Here is a 19,106-nt window from a genome sequence, read left to right on the forward strand (position 1 = left end):
ACTATTGAATGGTTTTTTGATTGGACGTTTAATTTGAAAGTTATGAGCAACCGTATACACCACACCAAAATTAACAATAATTTATAATGATTTTAACCAAGATAATTTACCTAATTTCAATTTTTTTAATATCAAACGAGAGGTTTTGACACTACGAATATATATGCAAAATTTCATAAGAATTGGTTGCACCGGTCAAAAGATATTAACCCTCGAACACTCGCGCCAACTTTTGCAACACAGTTACTCGCGCGCACTATAACCCCAAACCAAAGAAAACGTGCGCACTAGAGGTTTGACTGGGAAAACTTGGTTTTAGGTTTATCGAACCTTTAGAATAGTTTCTTGAAATTAAAAGACTTTTTCGACAGACTTCGCAGCCGGCTGTTAGACTACAGGACAATTACGGAACTAGTGCAAAAAAACTACTGACTCCATCTAGCAGCATCGCCTAGCCGAGATTCGAACCTGCGACGACTGACTTGTTAGACCAGCATCGTACCTCGAAGCTAACTGGGCGATTACATGGTTTAAACACGTGTCATTGATTTCAAGGTTTTCAAAAGTACATAGTTTTCCTCCTCAAAATAATAAATATGTTCATGAAACTCTTCTTCACTTCATTTTTTGCATTTTTCAGAATATACTTACAATTTTTTGTGAACAAATCTTTTATTTATAACTATTTTTGAAATGAATGAACATTAAAACATAAGAATTTTGTATAAATGATGAATCTGTCTCTCGTACGCGTAGCGCACGTTAGAAATTTCCCAAAAAGGATATGGACTAGAGCGGTCTAACCGGTAGTACCGAAACAGGCCAAATTTTGAATACCAATATACTGGTTATAAAAGGGCAAAAAATGTGTATTTTTCTTCTTTCGGGCATTTAATTAAAACTCCGCTTCAAAATTATGTCTGATTGAAAGCACAGCTTGTAATTAGTGCTGAAGAGATTTTTAAAATTGAATGGATTATTTAAAGAAATCTAATTAAATTGGAGTGTAATGCGAAATTACAACGAGCGATGAAAAGTTTGCAGCAGTCCATCAAATAATTGTAGCAATTGAATTTGTTTTGGCTGCCTTGAAGCATCTTCGCTGGGAATTTGGCTCAATGTATGAGGTGGACATAATGCTGCCATTCATGTTGGAACAACTTGCTATTCAATTATCTTTTTCGAATTTTTCAAAGCTGTCAGAATTGAGGGAAAACAATCGAAATACGACGACTAAAGAAACTGACTAAAGAAATGACAAGTAACTCATTTTCGGTACGTCGAAACCAAGTGCGCATGAATCTCGATGAAAACTTCTGAATCTTTTGCTCGAAAACTTGCGGAGTATCAGTCGATGAACGCGGGAGAAAATATTTACTGCAAGCAAACGGCAACAAATATCATCGTATCATTACGAAATCGATCCGTGCTGTCTAAAGGAAAACGCCAGGCAATCAAGTTTGTGGCGTACAGTTAATAAAATCACCTAAATGTTGAGCTCGAAAAAAATATTGTTAGAACTTTTTCGAGCAACATTGAACAGAGTCACGCACAACAATCATCGTTGAGCAAATTAGATTTAATGATGACAGGAGGCCGCGAATGACTGAGCTTCGATGTCATTTCTTTAGTCAGTTTCTTTAACGACGACCTTTTCGTTTTCTGGGTCAATTGTAATCTTTAAGTAAAGACTTTAAATATTTTTAAGTCTTCTAAAGGTACTTTAAGAACAAACAAGTTGACGAAAACTTAATGTAAATAAATGCGCCTTACATTTATGGGATTGATTATGGGAAGTGCCTGGGTGAACGCAAAGTACTCATTCTACTAGCATTGAATGTAATAAAAACACCAGGATCTTTGAAAACAATCAAAAGTGAATTTTCCCTTTTAAGAAGAGATAGAAGAAAAATGCTTGACCATAATATTTAACGCGCTTGGAACCATTCGTCAAATTTCGATGGAAGTGGAAAGAGTTTTATCCATTGCTGGAAATTTTTCCATTAAAACCTGAATCGCTAAGTATAATGTGATTCTTGAAATTCAGCTTTGCTTAGGTGCAATCTGAAAGTAATAATTTGAAAAATAAAGTCTTGCAAGAGAACACCAACATTTTTTTAACACGAAAAATTAAAAAATACCACTATTTGCTCTCTGCAAGTTCAATTCCTTCTATGCCATCATTATCAGGAATCCAGTACCGATTTACTGAGTTCACGTGGCTTAGTGGGCGTTGCGAACGAGCTGTTGCGAGCATATTAGTAAATCTTGAGTGTATAAAAATTATGTAGAACTTAGTAAGGTTAATTTATCGAAATTAAAAAAGCTTTCCGATCGAAAAACATGACAGCGAATGTTCCACTAGTAGGTACAAGCTTTGTTTGAGCGTGTTGCAGTTCTGAAGCAGTACATTAGATCACATGATGTTATAATGCACAGCAGATTTAGGAGAAGAAGTAGCGTAGTAATTTGCAAAAAAAACCTGGGCTTAAACGTCTTTCTAAGACTTAACTCTTCTTCATCGACAGCTTTCGCAGCCGGCTATTAGAGTACAGGACAGTGACGGGGCTGGTGCAAAAATCCTACTGATTCTATCTAGCAGCACCGCCTAGCCGAGATTCGAACATACGACGATTGGCTTGTTAAACCAGCGTCATATCTCGAAGCTAACTAGGAGCAAATTTGTTAAAAGAAGAGGTAATGAAATTTAAAATGGGCAAACTGATTATTTTCAGTTGTTTTCAACATTATATACTTCGTGAATAAGGTAATCTAAGTTATTTTTTCCTAAAACTTTAGGTCACTTTTTGGTCACTATTTTTTAAATTTTGGTCACTAAAGTCACTATTTTTAGTTGGTTAGGTCGCTTCCAGTCCTGAAAGCTCTATCGTCTGGTGGAATCTAAATTTTGATTAATCCCCCTAAAAGTGAAATAAAAAAAATTATTTATTTTTCAGTGTCAATATAACACATTGATGTGCTCTGCAAAGTTATAGAGCATATTATTACAAGAAATTTTGCTAGAGACAGTAACCTTCCATCTCTGCAGCTAAGATAGAAAAATCTTATTTATTGTATATGAATTTGTAAACTCAGTTTTTATATTTTAGCTCCTTTTGTAATTATTGTATGACTTTTTCTTATATTACAAAATTGTACAAATGATAAATATACACAACTTTGCTGAATATAGTATACCTCTAAGTTTGCTTGTTTAGGAACTGTAGAACTTTGATTATAAAAAATACCTTAACTACGAATTACTCGACTACCAGCAGACGGATACATTTTAAACATTTTACATTGGCTAGTTTTGCTGCCTACAGACACCATTTTTCCATATGGAGAAACGAGAGAAAATTCCACTTGGGGTCAATTGCGGTACACCTCGCATGCTGATTGTTTCGTTTCTGTGATGGCGGTTTATGCTGATCTATTTTTCCAACAATTTAAATTATTAATGCATTGAATAATTATGACATTTTGCTCAGAATAAGTTTATTGAAGAATATTCGTTAGATAAACAACGATTTGTAACTTTATAACAATATGGCGTTGAAAAACCTACACGTGTTGTACAAAATACAACAGCGTGAGTAACCGAAGGTTAATAAAAATTGATTAAAATTATTCAAGAAAACTCTATTGATGTGAATCAAATAGAATGGCATTACAGGAAATTATGCATAGTTCAAAAACCTAGAAACTAGACCTTTACTAGGCAATGTATATGTTAAAGAATAAGATTTCCTCTTACAACTTACTTTTATTTGCACTTACTCAAATTAATAACAACTTACTTATCCTTACTCAGCAATTACATGAAAAAAGGATCTATCAAAATTTAAAAGTGTTCCTATTTTGTTCAAAATTTGTAAACTTATTCAATTTTTAAAAATTTTATGTAAACCAACGCATTACGCAACGTTAACCAATAGATGACTTATGTTCCGAAAACGTGTCGATTTCTATCTCAAATACCAAGTAAGACCGTATAACAAAGGTTCCTTTCACCACTAGGTGGATTAAATCGGGTTTTTTTATTTCTTACTAGCTGACCCGATAAATTTCGCATTGCCACAAACTAAACTATGTTGTACAATAATCGTGAATCTCGGATGGTCTTTGTCACAATCTCGAGTTTTGCAAGTTTCTGAAGTGTTCATGGGTGTTTCAATATATAAATTTTCCTCACAGTAAAGTAGAAAACGACTCCCCCAATGCTTAGCCTTATAAAATAAAGCGGAGAGAATTTAAATATTCGCCATCATTACAAACCATTTCGCCGAATACCATTTTGCGGAATACCAATTCTCGGTTGACCATAACGCGAAATACGGAGTTTCGTAGAATACCATTTCACGAAAAACCTTACGCGGGATGTACCATTTCACGGAAAATATTTTCGTAGAAAGTACCATTTCACAGGGGTGACCCAACTGAAGGAAAGTAATAGACGTCAGTAGATCTAGGAAAATAAATAAATCTACATAGAGGTGATCTCTACGGGGGGCAGCCCCCCGCAGTGGCCGGCGCTTCCGAAGGCAGGTCGCCGGCAACACTCGCGGCCTGTGGCTGTCTCGCACTGAATCATCCAATGTTACTATTGATAGTTTTTGGTGGTCTTGTTATTGACTAATGTTTTATGAAAGAGTCTAAAATTTCTCGAGTTCGAATAGTTTTTGAGTTACGCAAAAATTTCTGTTTTATTTGTATGAGAGTCCTTATCCCCCTACCACAGAGGTGAGGGGTCTCAAACCATCATAAAAAATTCATGTCTCCAAAAACACCCACTTGTCAAATTTGGTTCCATTTGCTTGGTTAGTTCTCGAGTTATTAGGAAACTTGTATTTCATTTGTATGGGAGCCCCTCCCCTCTTAAAAAGGTAAGGGGTCCTAATTCATCGTAGAAAAAATTCATGCCTCCAAAAACACCCGCATGCCAAATTTGGTTCCATTTGATTAATTAGTTCTCGAGTTATGAAGAAATTTGTATTTCATTTGTATTGGCACCCTCAACCCCAACCACCCCGCCCCCCCCAAAGTGGGCAGGGGTCCAAATTCACCATAGAAGAAATTCTTGCCTCTAAAAACCTTCACATGCCAAATTTGGTTCCATTTGCTTGATTAGTTCTCGAGTTATGCAGAAATTTGTGTTACATTTGTATGGGAGCCCCCCCCCCCCTCTTAATGTGGAGAGGGATCTCGAAAGTCCATATAAAATACTTCTAAATGGTTGACATAAACATTGCCTATATCAATTCCAAAAGATTGGAGGCAGTAGGGCGGCCTTTGTAAAAGTAGCTTTGTGGTTTACTTGTTGAAAAAAAAATCCATTCACAATTTATTCAAATAATTTAGGAATGCATATGATAACATGTGGCAATACCATGGTAGTTGCGGATGTCCGACCCAAGTAGCACAATATACGTCCATTTAGTTGAGGCAACTGGATTACGACTGAAATTAGTCATATTTCGGTTACCGCAACAACTTTGTGACAACCGTGCTAGTAGGGGAATTTGTGAATAATATAAAATAATATCAAATAATATCGTCGCATGGGGAAATGTGACGCACATATGGGATGTGATAGAACTGGGAGAATAAAACAGTATTAGGTGCTAGACTATCTAAGATAGCGTGCGGCAGTAGTTTAGTTGGTAAAACTGTCGGGTACCAACCGAAAGAACGTGGGTGCGAACCTCATAGTTTTCACATAAAAATGTCCATTTTGGCGTCACCATTTGGTCGATTGCTCCGACCTCCCAGGCCAAGGCGCAGAACGAAAAGGCCACATTGCTCTCGGTCTTTCTTTTCTGCTTCAGCTGCACTCTATGGTCGCACAGCACCATCGAGCGGCCGAAACCAGGCTTCCATTCGGTGCTCTCGCCTTTCCACAGAAAAAAGAGGTTATTGTAAATGGAGGATCGTTTTATATCCGGCAGGTACGCAGTGCCAAGAAGTCAACTCAAGAAGTCAAGTCAAGAAGTCCAACTTTTTAGCTCAGGAGTACAGTGCGTAGTACGAATAAAATATCGAGCGTAGTTATTTTTGCCATAGCTGCCGCAAACTAACCAATAACGCTGTCTATTTGTTTCTGTGCAACTCTAATAAACGTAGGATTCCAAGAAAATTTGTTCCATTTAGGTAATTATCTATATGAAATCAATGCAAAAAATCGTGATTTCTGTGGTGCACTGTTCAACGGCATTGATTGATGGATTCAAGTTACTGCAATTTAATTTATTTTGCTTAATATCATTCTAATTTATATTTCACCCGTAAACTATAGCTGTTTAAAAAACACATCAAACAACGGCAAACTGTTACCTTCGGCGAAATGCTAATTTCTCTTCTGGCTACCGGCAAACTTTTTCAATCTGTCCCAGCTCAATAAAATAAAATAATGTCGGTCTACACCCTATACTAGTACATTCAATTATCGTTGAAAAACTGTGCGTTTCCGACGACGAGGAGAGTAAAAAAACACGTTCCCAATCAACGAACCGCCGTGTGTGTACCTATCACGGCAGTGGTGTATTGTGAAAGCCCGCGGCTGCGTCAAGTGTTTGTGTTTTTTATGAGTCAAGCGCTCAATGTGTGTTTTTCCGACTATTTCTAAACACCGAAGAAAAATCTATCCAGATTAAACGTTCCGACCGACGGCCGACCGATAGCAAACAGTCACAGTGTGAACCTGCAGCCAGCAACGGCAACAACAAAAGCAACTTAAAGCGCAACCGGTTCCTGCCCGGCCGACGCACGGCACGCCGAACGCGAAAGGAGGTAAAAAGGTTCATTAAGCAACACCGGCAACTCCAAAAAGGTTCGTGTTAATTAATGGTGTTTAAATTTTCCCAACTATCTTCTCTATCGTAGTTACGTATGAAGGGGCGATAAGCGTACATGAACCCTTCCCAAGTTCACAGCCTCCGTAGATATCTAGACATACCTACTCGCAGCTTCACATAAAGACGAATGAAGCAGTAACGCTTCTCTTTAGCATAAATCCAACCGTCGTTGATCGTATCCTGCCTGGGATGATAAAATGCGAGGGAACAGTTAGAAGTGGGAGGGAACAGTTAGAAGGCATTCCGCGTCAAAGTACGTACGTACCTACTGCACACATAGCTCTATGGGCAAGTGATGGCGGCGTTCATCCATCCATTGGTACATTTCAAACTCTATAAACAATTATTTACATTGACATTATTTCCAGCGTAATGCACGATTCGTGTACTTCTCCAAATGTTTTGTTTATTTTTCCTGAACTTCTCCGGTAGTGTGTCGTTTGAAAATATCAGTGTGCGCTGCTGAGCGCTGTGATCATGCTGATGTCCGATGGTAGAAATATGAATGGTCATAAGCTGCTTCGAATGCTACCGTAAGCAATTCAGGCTCGTTTCTTTGTAATTTTATCAAATACTATGGTATGGTCGGTAAAACTTATTTTAACGATTTTAAAATGCAATTGAAGCGGGTGAACTACGGCAAAGTATATTCAAAATTAATTCATTAACTAAAAGTAACGAAAATCTTGAATAATAAAATAATTGATTAAATGAATAATTGATTATAATTATCTATGGCATTTTCCTTACGACAATATCTACTATTTTTAATGTTTTTTTGTGTAAACTGGATGTGGATTGTTACTTTCATTTTTAGATTTCAGGTATTGTTTTCATGTTAAAATTTGATATGCTAATTAAAAATCTATTAACTTCAAATAGAAAAGTTAATCAATAGATAACTTATGGTCCAGCCATTTCCATCCATAGTCAGCAGTAATCAAACTGTGCTCTTTAAAAACGTACATGATAGTAGTCAAACTTAAGGGTGCGGCATTCAACATTCCCATACCTATTAAAAATTGTAGTAATCCGTCATAGGCGTTAATAGGTACCGATTATTCTGGTGGCAATGCTAAGTATAGTGGGCATTGCAAACTATTCAAGACACTGACTGCCAGCGGCAGACTGCTACCGATAAACAATTCAAAACTATTAAACGTAGCTTTATTAGTGTTTTACTGCTGGGATTTTACAACCTTGGCGCATTTGCTCAAATTCTATCACATGTCTCGATTATTTAGATGTATGCTAATTTTCTTCGCGGACTTTCTAACAACTGCTTACCTGAAATACACCTATCATAACAGCAAAAGGTTTCCTTTAACCTTTAAAGTAGGCGTTCCGCCAACTTTTATGTGTTTCTTTGCGATCGCAATGATATGGCCAGAGGCAGGTATAGGGTACTTACAGCTGAAGTGCCACAGGTTTACTTAAAAAAAATTGCCAAATGAATTCCGCCGGATACGGTTAAGACGAAAGGAATAAAATTAGCAAATTGGCAAGCTCTAAAAATCCTTAGGACGAGAAAATCTTCAATTAAGTTTAATAAAACTGCAAATTTAACTACACCCGTGGTGGCCTGCGTTTTGTTATATTATTGATGAGATCTTATTGTGATATAATTTGCGCTGTTGTAGGATATTGGTTCACATGCAATGGAACTAACTGAGAATAAACTAACACGACGTTATAAAAATTAAACTGAGTAAAATTACTAAACCTTACATTCAACTTCGTGTTTTTATTTTAGCTTATAATGAAGCAATGCATTAATCGAATAATTTTTTTAACGGTAGTCTTTCCAATAGAAAAAGGAATTAGTGGGCAAAGTAAATTAGAGTTTTTATAGAATCCTGATGGCGGGATAAGACAGAAAGACAAAGTGAGCAGAAAATTAGACGAAGGACGTAGGCTGAGTGTGAAGATCCGAAGGCCGAATGTTTGGTTTATACTGCAACAACGCTGGCGTAGGGGACCCTGTAGCCGCAAGGTTACCGAGGCTGCCTTGACAAGCGAGTGGTCGTGGGTTCGAATCTTAGTAGAATCAGGCCATTCGATGTTAAGTGACTTTAGGTTTATGGGCATGGGTTCATCCTCAAGCCCCTCCACATCCTTCCTACTAAATTCTTCATTTACTAACAATGAAGCCTCTTACCAGGGCAAGTTATAAGAGTGGCACTTGCTTGAGGTGCGAATGAAGCCTCTTGTTCAAAGGCAAATTATAACTTGTTCCACTTCCTGGTTCTAGGAATGAGATTGGTAATGCAAAAGTAGTAAGAAACACATACATACACACATACACACCCTCACCCTTTGCTGAACTCTGCTTTACCGACCATGAAGCCTTTAGCCGGGGCTGGTTATAAGAATGATACTTGCTCGAGGTGCGAATTAAGCGTCTTGTCCAAGGACAAATTGTAACTAGTCTCCCCCCTTCCTGGTTCTAGAGCTAGTTTGGTTGAAAAGTAGTAAGAAGAGTAGAAGGAAAAAAGGGGTGAAAACACCGACTCTTTAAGCACGGATAATAAGCAGTTCGCTCACTCTATAGCGATACTTCAAAAATAACGAAGTGCAGAACAATAACACCCAGATAAGATCACAATAGGTCAAAATGCTGGTGGTAGTGATAATATCCATACATAAAAAACAACGCTGGCGTATCACAGGGGAGCAACCTTGGACCACTGCTCTTTTCTTTTGTTGCAAATGAACTATCCGCTCTCCTGTCACCTGACTGCCGACCTTTGTATTCCGATGATGTAAAAATCTTTATGGTAATTAAAACTCTGATTGTATTGAACTTCAACAAATTTGACGGTTGACGCTCGAGTAACATGCTTACCGCCAGCATCTCAAAAGAAAGATGCCAGGTTTTGCTGAAAAAAATTTCTTAATTTTCTAAATAACGTTTCAAATTTTAAATTAAATCTTTGGTTTAAATTAAAGTTTAACCGCCATTTGTGCTTCATTTGAGCGTTAGTATAGTTTTTCCAAATTTTATCTTTCATTAGTCGTTTGGTTTGGTCGTCTTTTGGCTTTAATCTTTTGTATTTGTTGCCAAATATACTCCGTCGCCTCTGACGACATTTTGTCGTTTTTTGTTTGTATCTTTAATTTGATTGTACTCATTTTAACAGCTTGGGCCATTCGTGACTTCTGCGGGGTTGGAATGTTAAGTGACAGTCCTCGGTGTGACTGACGTGAATGCCTACCACTACTCCGAAATTGTCCCCTCATTTTTTTGTTGTTTTTTAACGTTTGTTAGTCATTTTCCGTTATATATGTCATCTGGCAATCTGTCATCTTTACATCGTCTTTTTGTCTCTTTTCAGCGCTTTTCTGTCATTTTTTATTGTCGTCTTTGGCATTTTTGGTCGTGATTTGTATTTTTTGGCGTTTTCTTGCGGCCGGTTGTTTTGTTGTCTTTATTGTATTTTCTGCATCTATTTATAGACATTTTGTCGTATTGCACTGTTTTTTGGCATTTTTGTCGCTTTTTTGGTGTCTTTTCCATAGATTTGTCGTCTTTCATCTTTTCTTCATCGTGCTTTCGCAATTTGTCTTCACTTTTTCGTCATATTTTCGTCTTTTTGTTGCGTTTTTGAAGTTCATTTGTTGTCTTTTCGTCGTTTTATCGTTTTCTGTTCATCACTACCATTTTCGGCACCTTTTCACGATCTTGTTGTCATCTCTTTGTTGCCTTTTTTTCGTCGTTTATTTTTGCATAGCCTTGGTGCGATCTCTCTATCATATTTTCGTCGTTTCGTGCATATTTTCGGCAGTCTTTTGTTGCTGTTTTGACGTCTTTTCATTGTCATTTTGCAGCTTTTTCTACGTTTTTTGTTATTTTTTGTTCTGTTTGTAATGAAGACAATAAAAATGTTATTTTTCTTTCGTTGTCTTGCTGATCTTTTCGTCTTTTCGTCGTTTATTTTTTGTATGTTTTATTGTCTGTATGATGCTTCTTAAACACATCTTTGCTGTTTTTTATCGTATTTTATCTGTCACAGTTTTGGGGTCTTTTCGTTGTGTTTTCATTGTATTTTCACGTTATTTCCGTCGCATTTTTGTCATTTTTCCGCCAACTGTTTATCGTATTTTTGCCATCATTTTTATCACTGTTCCGTCATTGTATTCCGGTGAATTGTAACCGTCTCTTTGTTGTTTTTTCTGCGTATTTTAGTCTTATTTTCATTGTATTCTTTGCACTGTCTTCCTTTATTAACAGTGCTAACACATACTGGATCCCTGCTTTAAGGATGGATTCCTATTTCATAGTAAAGAGGATTTCTTTAGCGAGTTATAGATATCCTGGGAATTCATCATTTAGCTTCTCATCTCATACAACAATGCTGGTTCTATAAGCAACGCATTCTATACGAATATTATTCAGAATTCCTCTACAAGATTTCAATGCGAAGAATCCCAACGATTCTGTGTGAGTCTTTTGGTTCGTCCGGGTTCCATGATATGGTCCCAGATACCCTCCGTCGTATTTCGTAACGTTACCGTTAGTCTTGTTTTGGTCAAGATTTGGTCTTGTTTTGGCTGATATAGTTGGTAAAATAACAAAAAAATATATCAAAATTTGGCTTCTTTAAGGCCCAAAGAATAACTACCCTCAAGTACTTTTTTTACACGATTTGTTTTTTCGATTATTAAGAACGGGACAACTTAGGGACCATTTATTTATTTCTCAATACATTTGAGATCGGCCCGACATTCGTTACGTAGTTTGTAAATGGTTCCTAAGTTGTACCGTTCTTGAGTAATCGAAAAAAACAAACCGTGTAAAAAAAGACTTGAGTGTACTTGTGTTATTTGAATAACAAAGCAATAACATGACCGGATTCAGAGTTTAGAATAACATATTTTAGTATTATTAGGGTATTGAATAACAAATGTAGTAGTATATGAGATATTAAAAAATCATTTTATAAAATATTTATAATCCAAAGATTTCTTTAATCATTAAAAAAATATGAAATATTTCGAATGTCATTAAGGTCAAAATAATATATGACAACAAAATCATTTATTAAACTCATTTTACAACCACTGTTTTAAATATCTACTCAATAACAAAATGTGTTATCAATGTATCTCCATATCTATTCAATAGTATACGTATAGTATACGAACTGCAAATCTAATAAGCGCTTCAATGACCCCTTTCGCTTCACTACTTTTTTCTATCACTCTTTGTCTATTGGCAAGACTACCGAATAATGCCTGACTTTATTATAAGGAAAGGCAAGAGTCCGTACCAACAAATATACTTGGTAAAACATTCATGATCTAGACTGCATTATTATTCAAGCTTCACTATATTTACATCTTCAGAATTGCAGTTTTCATTTCCGTTAAGAGAAAAAATGTGTCACAGGTAAAGCTTTTAAATATCCTTTTTAGTAAATTTAATTGTAGAAGAAAAACCACTTACTTTTATATGTCGTGTTTAACGCGTTGTTTAGATTTTTTATTTGCTCCAGAAGTAGCATTTAAAACATTTATCGAGAGGTGCCAGCTTGCGCCTACACTTAACAGAAGAAATGTGTTCGAATTTATTTCCAAACTTCCCCATTGGGGATAGGAAAATTATGACCGAACTTTCGTTTACTTCGAGTTTTATTTTTACGACGTCTGGTTTGTTCGGAAAACTTTCTCGTCAAAAATGATTATGTTGCTTCTGAGAATTCAGTTGGACTGCTGGAGTAGCAGATCGTTGCACGCTGCTGTTTCATTGTAAACAAATAGAAAATACAAAAAATGCAATTAGATAAATTCCTGCTGCTTTTCAATTTATACAGACATGCACGTGTTGCAGGACCTCCAAAGCATGCATCGTTCCGAATATTCCTTCACTTTACCTATCAACGAAATTAGAGACAAAAAAGTAATCCTTAGAACTGATATTGAATATCATATATACCATAAATAGTAAGGTTAATCGAACCGAACCAAAAATCGACATAAATTCGGCCTCATAACTTTTATTACTCGTCGATTTTCCTTTTTTCCTTCGCCGGCGGCTGGGAAATAAACGAAATTTGCTGTCAGTCGGCTGCTCCCCCAACCCCCCAAAACACGGCTCCCCTATTGTGGCCACACTACTGCTTTGCTTTGCTCCACTCAGTCAGAGGACGGCTGGTAAGCATAAGTTTACCAGCGCTCCAGCATACGTACCGTTCGTTCATAACTTGGCGTCGGCGGCATTCTGTGTACTTTCGGAATCGATTCGTTTAATAATGTGAAAAACGCAGTTTTGTTTTTATTGGATTCCGTCCGCTCTTGTCCGCTTCCCACATGTGCGCCGTCGGCAGCAGCGGCAGCAGTCCGAGCGGAAGGATATATCGATATAGTGTCTTAATTTGAGTTTGTGAATATGAAATTGGAAATTAGGGAATGATTAAGGTGTGTTCTCGGATGCCAAACCTGGTAGGGTAACCGATGCAATTTAGTACATACAGTAGTACATACAGTTTAGTACATTTAGTAGTCAAAACTCGAGGACGTAATAGGATATTTTGTCAAAAAAATATTCAAAATTATTGGAATGACGTTTCACGTCGTTTCAAGCAGAGAGTTATTCTTCACAGGATAAATAAAATTTCTGACTTTGTAAAGTATTTTATATGGATGATATGTAAAGTAGTTTTATTACATTTTTCCATAAAATTGATTCTTAAATTTTTCTGCGATTTCTTTTAAATACTGACTAATTTTGTCTTAGTTTCGTGTTGTCGGTAATTGTATTTCTTTAATTTTTGATTATAAATTGTTAGGTTAATGGTATGTTAATTTTACTTATTATCTTCTATTTTTCAAGTTAATCTTTGTCGTGCTCTGATATTTTTTACCATTTTGAATTTTGGCGCACATTTGTGAAACAAAATATGTTTTTTCCTGTCTCAATTTCAACACCCCGTAGTAAAACTGATTTTATGAAAAGATGTATGTAATAAGTTTAGGATTTGCAGTTAAATACCAAGAATGGGAAAAAAAACTTTCCCCGGTTCGGGTCACAAAGGCGTGCGTATGTCCGTCGCGATGGCAATGATGAAATGTGCGCCAAAACAACGCATTCTGAGAATGGTAACTAAAGAGAAAGACCGACAAGGAGAGAACATTTTCCGAATATAGTTGGCTTGATGCGACGTGAGGAAGGGGGGTGGGGGTGGCGTGCTGAACGCAGATGAACAACAACAAAGAATTGGAGTCGTCGTCGAAAAACAGGAAAAATTAGGGGGATTATAAGGAGAAATGCTTTCCGTCGTCACTGGAGTCGGTACTTCCTTCAATATGGATGGCCGCCGGCTCCGGAGGGTGGGTGAATCATAGCAAGAAGAAACAAACAAGACGGTTACGTTTGCTTTTTGCAACATCGATAATTTCCCAACTTTCGCATTACACGGTTCATTAAAACGTTTATTTTATTTATTTTGTCAATTTCTCAAACACTCTCTGGCGAGGACATGTACAAATGCGTGTTTCCTTTCTCACAAATTAACAATACCGCTTATGGAGGATAGCCGCTCTCAACGTCTTGTGTATAAGCGCTAGGTTGGAGCATAGAAATCGCAGTCACGTGGATGCAAGCTTGCGCTGATTCTTGGCATTCAAGTGTCATCGTTTTAGTGCACAATAGTACTCAACTAGAATGCTAATTGAGCTGCCACGGAGCACGTCAGACGGTCGTACAGGCTAGCCGAAGGAGTCGCGATTTCCTACGAGGATAGCAATAAATCTGCGAGAAAAGAAAAAGTGACGCAACGTTGTATCCTCCCTAGCCGGGCGAAACCTTCTATCTACGGTAATAATTTATGCACTCACGAAGGTGCACCATCATTTGCAAGCCATGCGCTTAATGCATCGTGGCCGTTCAAATTGCATCTACCATAACATTGCTTTATGGCTGTGCAAGCGCATATTCATCAGCCGGTGGAGTACTTCAAATCTTTTACCCAGGCGATACTTGAGCAAGAATTAAAATACTTCAGTGTGACGCAGTAGGAGTTCACACACTGATAAAAATAATTGCTGAATATGCGGAAGAAATATCTCATCAATAACGGGCCAAAAATCTATTATTAACAACGCTTAGGGGTTGGTTTAAAGTAAAAGATTATTTAAAAAGAAAAAAACATTTATGAAAAATGTAAAAGAAATGGAACATTTATGATTTATTAAAACATACAGCATTTTTTGTATCAAGTTTCACTACAAATGTATCCGACATTGCAAGATTTATCCCAACGTACATGGTAGTATGTTTCTGTACTTAACGAGAACAACGAGAACACATCATCTTATTGTTAATTGAATTTCTAGAGGTAGTATTTTCTAAGTAGGTATTGTTATAACGATCCTCAGAGTTGTAAACAGCACGGGTTTGCCTGTGAGAACAGCCACATAATAATTCCAGACTAGAAGAAGCATCAACAGGTTTTTAACTATGAACGTTTACGTGGTTCGCTTCAGAAGGCCTGCGGCGAGCATGTACCATAAGTAGTTAGTTACCTGTGAAGGTTGTCTTAAGCGGTTCTGAAGTGGCCGTTTTGCAAGGATTATTTGAGGATTAGGAGGGCTAAACCAGAAACATTTCTGGATGTAGCATATGAACGAAATGGTCAACAATTAAATAATTTTAGCTGCATGTTGTTCGAAAAGTGACCAGAACGAAATGTAAGACACAAAAGAGTGGTATTGCAGCACGACTACTATGTGGGACCGAATTGTACTTAACACACGAGATCCTTATTCTGATCGATGGTACGTGCTTCCCTGAATTCCAGTTTGAATGATAGTCATTGAAATACATGTATCTAGCTTTATGAACTAACTGCATGACCCTCTAATTTGCTTACTAGCAAATTTAAATGACCAAGTGCAAGACTCCATTAATTAACTGATATTCCACATTGAGAATGTTATTAGAGGGTATATGATGCGGAACTATTCAACAATTTTTATAACGGTAGCCTTTCCAATATACGAAGGGAATGGTAGAAGAAAACAACGAAAGAAAAGTGTTTTAGGGATACTTCTAAGGTGGGATAATACTGGGGAAATGAAGGATCATAGAAGTAGCACTTACTAGTTAATGGAAACCAATGGAACCGAACCAACTTTTCTGTACAGGCCTACAACATTCGCCGATATTGTGTAGCCCTTGAACCACCGAGGACTGACAAATAGCAATCTCTATAACCTTTATATAAGCGCGCTACACTTGTTCAGCCTCTACCAAAACTGGCACAACCGGTTTCCTAACAGGGACTACCCGGCATCGTCGTCCGGCATCTTTACGACATGTCAGGCCCTCCTGTACGATGGGAATTTCTTCAAGCAGTGCCTGTAGCTTGTGATTCATACGCCTCCGCCACTCTTTGCTTTCAGTTTGTACTCCACCGAATATCGTTCGCCGCACCCGCCGCCGCCGCTAGAAATTGGCTACCTTTGGTGAAAATCGTGCCTGTCTCTTCGATGGCTGCTCGTTGGATTACCCGGATGTTAAATGACATGCAGGTCACCGCGGCATCTCTAAGGGACTCGAGAGTGCACTTGAGTTGGGCGCGTAATTCATTACTCGATCAGTTGTTTGTTTGGAGAACCGTGTTCGTGCACTATTTGCCATAGCTGGTCTCGATCGACTGTATCTCATGCTGCATTGAAGGCAATAAAGGCATTTCTGCAAGAGCTATCGGGTGGTAAAAAGTTGGTCCGTAGTGGCGTGCGTTCCTTCATGGGAGGTAATAATTTACGAATCCTTGGGCTATCGGGGAGTGCCGGCGCAATAGGATGTGAAAACCCAAGTGTAAAGCAATTACCAGTGTTTCTCGGTCATGTTTAAAAAACTTTGCTGGTAAGCAGTCCTTACAGGCGGCATTGTTGGCTATCAGCAACTCAATTTCCTAGAGCTCAGGTGTTGGGGCATTACTATCTTCCATGACCATTCCTAGGTTATGTTTCGTTCCGCCTCATTGTAATCCTTGCGAGTTTGGTTTATGGAATTAAATAATTAGTTAGATTAGTTGGATTACTTTTCTTTTTATTTCCAGGTTTTGTATTCTACTAAGACGCTCCCAAAACTTCAGTTTGGTTCAGTTTCTCGTAATATTTGGACTTGTCATTATGTCGGAATAGTACACATCCAATGGTTTATCAGTCCATTATGTGATCCTGCGTTCTTCCCATCCCGTTGCCTCATTGGTTCATTGGTTCCACCGCCAGAGATTCTCTCACCGCCACGGATTCTCTCTACCGCCTCGCCTTGGCGACAGATCTCCTGCAGTATCACGATGCCGAACTTTCGGAGTTGTAACTGATCGAGTAGCATCCTGTCGCTACCCACGAAATTTAGCGTTCTGCAGTTCCAGGTACCAATCATCCATTTTATGTCCCTATTTCGTTCCGAATGTTCCGAGTCGATTTTTCTAGATATTTCGTAATAGTTTATAGTTTAGTTAGGTTACCTTTCTACCGAGTCTCGTCGTGGGGCTGCCTATTAGATGGCAGCGAGAATGGAACAATCCTATACTACAAAATTTAATGTAATTTTTCTTATCCGAAAAAAAATTCACATTAAACTTTGTAGTAGACACAATGCATCTACAGCAGTTTTTATTATAAACATTGAAACTTATGGTAAATTTATTGTAAAAGTGTCTCAAATTAAAATTTTATTCATATTTTTGTTTCTTATTTTATGCTATGGAATTGGCCATATTTCATCATAAATCTGCTGCCTTTTTAAATTATATTTTGTTTTTTCGCCTAAAAAATTACCATAAAAGGACGATAACTTTTACTGTAAATGAAAATTTTTGTTCGAGAAAAACTAGATTTTTTATTGTTAACTTAACAACCAGGGTTGCCACATGCACAGATTATTCTGTGTTTAACAGATATTTGAAAGAAATCGCCTGTACAGAATCTGTATGCATAGAATACAGATTTTCGCCAAGTTACACAGATTAAACAGATTTTTGAGCTTTTACATGAGGGTGAAAGAGATGGAAATAGTCAGCAAAATGACTCTCTATCTCTTTCACTCTCATTGTTTTGCATTGGACAGATTTTTGCACAGATATTTTTCCTCGCTGTACAGATTGTCAGATTTTTCCAACAAAAAACACAGAATTATATGTGGCATCCCTGTTAACAACCCGTCATTTTTATGGTAGAATCTCTGAAAACCATAAAAGATATGGTGGACAACAATAAGTTTGATGGTTTGGCTATCTTTTCTGATGATAAATTTTATTGGTTTTACTGTATTTTGTATCCTACTTCTACAATAATTTTTATCTTCGTGTTATGGTTATTTTTTTTTCGGGGTGGAAAATTCTCAACTCTCTCATCATCATGAATGGTGAGACTTAAACTTTTTGAGTTTGAGTTAAGCGTAAGGTACGAGCATACGGTTATGGTATTGAAGTTGAATGAAATAAATATGCCAAAAGCTTACTGATGGGTTATATTTTGTTGTCTAAAAGTTTGAAAAGGATCGGTCGATCAGGTAATTTTCTACAGCGTTTCTTCCGTGCTGCAATTTGATGTGGGACACCCTTTAGTTATTCTTTTGGCCTTAAAGGAGCAAACTATGTCACAAGACCAAATTTTGATATGAGCTATCCGATATCCATAACACATTTTAATATTATTCTACCTTTCCCATCATTTCCTCACAACAACATACCTCCGAAACTTTAAGGCCCATGTTCCGAAAATTCTTCAGAAAATTCATTGCAGAAGTGTCAAATTTCCTTTGCCGATTGTTCTTATCCGAATTAAGTACTTCTTTTGTCGCTCGTTGCTTAAATTTTTAGTAATATAAGCTTGCATGTCCTGCAACTAACCGCACTGTCTCGCAAGAAAAGCAACGTATCTCTGTTACTTAAGGCCCTGAAGCGACTAGCAGTCCCCCGGGATTGGTTAACCGATCTTCTCATTGGTTTTACTAGCATCACAGTAGGCACTACTGTGGGTAGGGCGTTGGGGATTGGTAACTGGAAGGTTATGGTTCACAAACTAGCGTAACGTCCCCAGGCACTACATTTTTAACTAAGCATTGATTTCATTTTTTAAACGAAATTAAATCAAAAAGTTCAAGTGTTTATTCTAATGTGTAATTTCTGACAACACCGCTCGAAAAGTGTTGATAAAATAAAGCCTCAATTACATTAAGCGAGTTAGCGGGTTTGCGAGTAGACATGATGACACCAGTCGAGTTTACAGTCAACTCGC

The 19,106-nt window shown here is 37.4% G+C and overlaps 1 protein-coding gene across 1 annotated transcript in view; it reads left to right on the top strand.

The window, feature by feature from the left end:
- Positions 1 to 6,638: 6,638 nt before the first annotated feature.
- Positions 6,639 to 19,106, top strand: part of LOC128742329 (protein Wnt-1-like) — a 36,283-nt gene continuing 23,815 nt past the window's right edge. The window contains exon 1 of the mRNA XM_053838661.1: positions 6,639 to 6,829. The gene's annotated coding sequence lies outside the window, so the exon portion shown is untranslated. The remainder of the gene's footprint in view (positions 6,830 to 19,106) is intronic.

Source organism: Sabethes cyaneus, chromosome 3 (genome assembly GCF_943734655.1).
Source record: "Sabethes cyaneus chromosome 3, idSabCyanKW18_F2, whole genome shotgun sequence".
In the NCBI taxonomy this organism is placed as follows: Eukaryota; Metazoa; Arthropoda; class Insecta; order Diptera; family Culicidae; genus Sabethes; species Sabethes cyaneus.